This window comes from Dipodomys spectabilis, unplaced genomic scaffold (genome assembly GCF_019054845.1).
Source record: "Dipodomys spectabilis isolate Male_0828 unplaced genomic scaffold, ASM1905484v1 ptg000054l, whole genome shotgun sequence".
NCBI classification, from domain to species: Eukaryota; Metazoa; Chordata; class Mammalia; order Rodentia; family Heteromyidae; genus Dipodomys; species Dipodomys spectabilis.
Window position 1 is genome coordinate 37,147,065 of NW_024870731.1, and position 6,547 is coordinate 37,153,611.

Consider the following 6,547-nt stretch of genomic DNA (forward strand, 5'->3'; position numbering starts at 1 on the left):
ATTGGAAATTTCACTGTTCTTATAGACCCCAGAGTTCAGGGCAGGTAGAAAGAATGAATCGGACTCTAAAAGAGACCTTCACTAAATTGGCCTTGGAGACACACAGACTGGGTATCACTCCTTCCTTTTGCCCTGTTTAGAGTAAGAAATTCACCCTATCAATTTGGCTTTACTCCTTTTGAAATAATGTATGGACACCCTCCACCCATTATCCCTAGCCTTCAAACTGAATTGCTTGCTGATTTGGATGATACTGAATTTCTGTGTAAGCTTGACTATTTACAGCTGGTGCATAAGAGTATGTGGCCCCAGCTTAGAGCATTATATGATTCTGCTTCTATTCCTACTCCCCATTTGTTTAAACCAGGGGACTGGGTGTTTGTTCAAAGGCACAACTTGAGATCTCTGGAACCACGGTGGAAGGGACCTTATATGGTGCTACTGGCTACACCTACTGCCCTTAAGGTGGACGGCATTGCTGCTTGGATCCACTGCTCCCACACCAGACCGGCTGACCCCTTTGCCCTGGACGACCGTGGGGAAACATGGGAAGTTTCCAAGCATCCTACCCAGCCACTCTGCATACGCCTCAGGAAAAGAAAAATGGACTGATTGTTATTGGTATTGTTGTTTAATAGTATCGTTAAGGTCAGAGAGGGACTATACCTGTTCAAGATCGAAAGATGTTGGAGTTTAGTTTTGGGCCAGAGCCACAAGATTGTGTCTCAGGACCATAAGTCAAGGGGGGAATGAAGGGTTAAAGTACTTGAGGCAGTGACCATTTGTTGCTTGTTTCAGAGCAGAGCAACACGTGGTGCTAAACCACCTGGTTGTGTGCCTTTATAAAACCTGTAAATCCTTAGCTCGGGGCTCTCCTCCTAGGTTCCACTGTGTCAGAGTGTAGGACGAGGCCCGAGCTGCAGCCCATCTAAATAAAACCTTAAAACAGCTGTAAAGTCTGACTCTTGGTGGTCTTCTTGGTGGGAGTCCTGCGACCTAGGCACAATAATATGCATACATGAAAATGCCACAATGAAACCAATTATTTTCTATAATTAATATACAACCACAAAGAATGTTTTCAAGAGATGATTTTTTTCATCTTTCTATGGCTCAGTGGGAGGCAATTTGGGGATCAGTTGCTGGAATCTTCTGTGGATGTAGAAAGTAGAGGTAGTGAAGTGAAGTCTGAAGGAGGTATATCATGTTGATTTTGATGATGATATAATCACTTAAGGACAACTTCTACTACCCAAATATTGAGTTTTTCATAAAGCATTCTCATCATTTACTATTCAGCTCTCTTGTGTATAGATCTCCTGTCTAGGACTTAGAGTAATGGATACAATTGGTCAGTTTTAAGAGTGCTAGTCTAACTCGTGATCATTGTCCCCACCACCAGCACTGCAGTGCAAGGAAATCATCGCTTTCACCAGGCCTACAGCGATAACCACATAGCTCACCTCCAGGAATCAACTCTTAGCTCTGACAGAGGGACTGCTACGAAAGGCAACCTGCTCACGATGTATCACGTTTACACCACCTCAGCCCAAACTCCTAAGCAAGGTCTGCAGCTCCTAAACCTCATTTCCTCCCAGCTTTGCATTTTCCCAGGGCATCTTAACCCCCTGAGTTCCAGGTAGGCAGACTTTCAGCTCCTCACATGGGGTCCAGGTAGGCCCATCATGGACATTTGCCCATGCCCTCCCTTGGCCTAGTCTAGTCTGCCTCTTCTGCCAACTCTCTCCATACTTGTCCAACTGTCCTCCAATCCTCTTTCCTTTGGGAGGCTTTTCCTTAAAAAATGATGTCATCTACCAACCAAACTGGGATATTTTCTAAGCTAGAGTGCAATCAAAAACTAAGATGGGCTAGCTGATTGAGAAATCCATATGTGTGTGTGTGTGTGTATATATATATATATATACACATATACATATATATATGTATATATATATATATGTATATATATATCAGCTTGAATGGCTACCTCTTTCTCTTCTATAGGAATGAGAAAGATGGGCAGTGGAGGACATCAGAGGCTGCCTTCAGTAATAAAGCTCAGTTCTCCTACCTCATTCCTAACCCAACTAATGGTAAAACACAACTCAAATTGTGTTTTTAGTCTATTTCTCAAAGCAAAGGTGTGGGTTCTAGCTTGAAATATCTCACAAGAGAGAGCTAGCAAGAAAGAGAGAATGTGTGCACCATAAAATTGATAGTCTTCTTTACTTTGATTACTTAGTAATCCAAGTTTTTATTCCCAGGTCAGAAATACAATAATGGCTCTTTTGATTCTAAAACTAATACATGCTCATTTTTCACAAATCAAACAAAGAAGCAGAGTAGCAAGCAAACGTTCCGTTTTGTCCAAACAAACTTTTTCATTTCACAAATGAGATGACATTGTTAGCGCTGCTTTTTATTTGTAACTGCATATACCCCCTCAATGTTTTATGGGAAGGATAAAAGGAGCCTCTAGCATCCAAACGCTGATTGGTAGTATCAGGCAGGCTTTGATGTTCTCCTGACAGTCAATGTCATAGGATGTTATCCTGGGATAGGCTGCTCATGACCATGACAATAAAGGTGGGAACAAGATGCTTCTAAAATCCTAACTGAACACCGGGGAAATGTGACCACCGCCCGAGATGCCACAAAAATATCTGACATACATCCCCTCTTTTCCTGACTAACATGAGGGACTGCTGCTTCTTTATTAATTACAGCTTTATCCTCATCTAGTTGGTCCTCCTCCATAAGATTTTTAAGATACAGTATAGAATTGTTCCAGTTCTCAACACCAACCAATAAGAAAATGAAGCCATTTTCTTATTCCCACCTTGAAACATTCTGACACAAGGACAGGTTCCATACAATCTTTTCTTTTTTGCGGGGTGGGGGTCGTGGGGCTTGAACTCTGGGCCTGGGCACTGTCCCTCAGCTCTTCAGCTCAAAGCTAGCACTCTACCACTTGAACTATAGCACCACTTCCAGTTTTCTGGTGGTTTATTGGAGATAACAGTTTCACAGACTTTCCTGCCTGGGCTGGCTTTGAACCACTATCCTCAGATCTCAGCCTCCTGAGTAGCTAGGATTACAAGTGTGAGCCACCAGCGCCTGGCCCATACAATCCTTTCTAATACCCTCTTACAAAGATACCCTGTAGTTTTCCATGGATTGATTCTTCCTAGCAATCTTGCTCAACTACAGCTCTGTTCCTGATGGATTCTAATATCAGTTTGCATAATGTTATTTGTTTATATAAACTATATTTCCTCACACCTGTAATCTTAGCTACCCAGGAGGCTGAGATCTGTGGATTAAGGTCTGACGTCCAGAAGACTCTTATCTCAATTAACCATGAAAAAGCCAGAAGTAGAGGTGTGGCTCAAATAGTAGAGCACCAGCCTTGAACAAAAAAGGCCAAATGAGTGTATGAGACACTAAGTTCCAGACTTGTTATTGGCACACAAAAATGTAGTTATAAATATTTGTATTTCTATTTATATTTATGGCTACATATATACACAAGGATGGATATGTATTTCTGCTTTGAAAGGTCATATTATACTTGTATTCCATTTTTATTTATATTGTAAAAATTATTCTATCCATACTATAAAAGGATGTCTACTTTTTAGCATGCAAATTTGAGCTATAAAATATTTAGACAAACCAACGGCCAAATTTTCTTAGCTCTGGCTTCCTTCTTTTTGAAAGTCAGCCCATACATTTTTGTACAAACCTGTTTGGGATACTGACACAGACGATAAAGAGAGCAGTTCGGTGCATTTTACCTGACCCACAAAACACACATCAATAAATAATCATGACTGACATTATTATTATTATCATTTGTTTTATCCTCAACTTAAAATTTACCTCTATTCTGTCCTTTAATGTTAAAAATCTAAATCTAACTTTTCCAACCTTAAGACCTTGAATTGCTAGCTTTAAAAATAAGAGACTAGGGGCTGGGAATGTGGCTTACTGGTGGAGTGCTTGTCTAGTATGCATGAAGCCCTGGGTTCAATTCCTCAGTACCACATACACAAAAACAAGCTGCAAGTGGTGCTGTGGCTAAAGTGGTAGAGTGCTAGCCTGAACAAAAGAAGCTCAGGGACAGTGTCCAGGCCTGTGTTTAAGCCCCAGGACTGGAGAGAAGGAGGAAAAGGAGGAAGAGGAGGAGGTGGAGGAGGAGGTGGAGGAGGAGGAGGAGGAGGAGGAGGAGGAGGAGGAGGAGGAGGAGGAGGAAGAGGAAAATCAAGAAGATAAAAAAATCTAGGGAGGACAAAGGCAGTTGAACACTGTCAAAATAGCTTATTTGCATCTATGCAAATGCAACAAGGAAACTTGTTGAGGGCTATCTTTAGGAGGAGGGGGTGAAATTGATTGAACTACATTGTAAACCTATAGAGATATACCAACGAAATCCCTGTCTGTATAACTACTACAGACAAGTGAAAAAAAGAAGTAAGAGACTAGGACATGTAATTAATATGTAAGTAATATGGATACAGTCTCTAGCAAGGAAAAATACCATCCCTACTATCTGACTAATCATATCTCTGGCTTCAATATTTAGTTGATCCCTCCCTCAGAGAATTTGAGAATGTTCTAAAACCCATCACTTGGGTACACAGGCACTTAATAAATGCCTCTAGATTCTATCTAAAAAAGCAATAAGCAATCTGGGTTTAAAAAAAAATGAAGAAGGCGCCGCATGCAGGCTCTGAAGGATGAATGGGGAGACTTTGCAGGCCGGCTTCCCTAGGACAGAAGGAGATATGTGCTGCCCGCAGCCCAGCTGAGAGACTGCACTTGGAAATGCCATAGAAGGTAGTCTGTGGCTGCAGTCCTGTGGCTCAGCCCAGGATTAAAGTATTTGGCAGGTTCAACTCCAGAATGGCAGGAAGCCCACTTTCCAAACAGCAGCTGCAAAAACTTATTTTCATCTCTCTCTGCAAGACCCAACCCCCCTCTCCCCTTCATAGTGCTGTCTTTGTATTCCAAGAGAGGGAGGCCATGGAGGGGAAGAAAGGAGGGAAAGAGGAATGAAGAGGGTGAGAAGGGAGGAGGAGGAGAGGAAGAAAGGAAGGAGGGGGGGGGAGCAGAATGGGAGAAATCAGGAGAATTCACCTCTTGACAGTAAGAAAGAGGTTCAAGCTAGTACTGATGAACTTGACCTTTCCTTCAGCATCCCCGCCCCCACTGCAGCCTTTCTGAATTCAGGGCTTTGATTTGTGTAAATCCATTTATTATCTCTACAGTGATCACTGGAATTACTGGTATTAATCTTGTTGGCTTTGGTATCTATTTCCTTTACGACATTTAATATTATTGTTTTGACTACAATGGTACATTCATGAACACTTTAAATAATAGTTTTCCATCTTATGTGAAGAAATAGCACAGAAATATTAAATAACTGCCCTGACATGATCCTAGGTAGTGATAGTCAACAGGAATATTTACAAACAGACTCCCAGGACGTCAACTCATTGCTCCTTCCATGATAGTTACATTTCCTTTCCCATTGGTTTGTGACTCTATGATTATCACCTAGGAGACTATCACCCATCACCTAGAAACAGTTTGATGAGCTAGAGCTCAGTATCCACAAGTAGCTTGTCTGGTGAGTTGGGGCTTCATCGAGCATTAGCTATGTGCTTACGATTACCCCTCTAGACCACAAGATCCTTATCTACAATGATAATACCACACCAATGACTACTTAACAGAATTATTATGGAATTAAAATAATGCTGAAGCTGCACTTAGTGCTGTATCTAATGTATAGCAAAAACCTTATAAACCTTAGGGGACTTGGGAGTAATTAGGTGTCAGTTACAGAGGTAAAATCTTCCAGTCATATACTCTTGAACAAGGATTCTTATAGTCACCATTAAAAATTTTTAAGGGAAAGAAAATCAGTGACTGACACTATAGGGGGGTAAGGGAAGAACACATACCAGGGGGCAAATGCGTGAAGTTACTTAGTTGAGGCTCCTAAGTCTTAAAACACTGGGAATGGGAGATGCTCAGAATTCTGCACTTCACTAAGAAATCCTAGAGTCACTACATACTTTTGATTAAAATTTTTTTAATTAAAAATAAACAGCCCATCATATGAACGGTTATTAACTTTAAGGGAAAACTTGTCTCTCTTCACAAATCTGATCAAAGCTACAGAGAAAAATGAATAAAGGTAGATATTGTTTGCATCCAACATTAAGAGTTACAATCCTACATCATCCCAAGCATTGGGCTGGCCGAAGACAGAAAGAGGAAGGATGGACTGGGCAAGCCAGTTTTGCCTTTCTACAGTTAAAGTCTGCAGCAAAGAAAAGTTTCAGTCCTAGATCACTCCCCCAGCTGACCTGCTACTTTGGCGCATTTTCTCTAACCTATTTAACTGGTAAGGATGCAAATAGATATTAGGTCACGGGAGAAAAATAGGACAGAGAAACAAGGGGAGGAGGTGTAGCAAATGTGTAGGTAAGAAGCTAGGACTATATCTATAAAAGATGTCCCCTTTAACTTT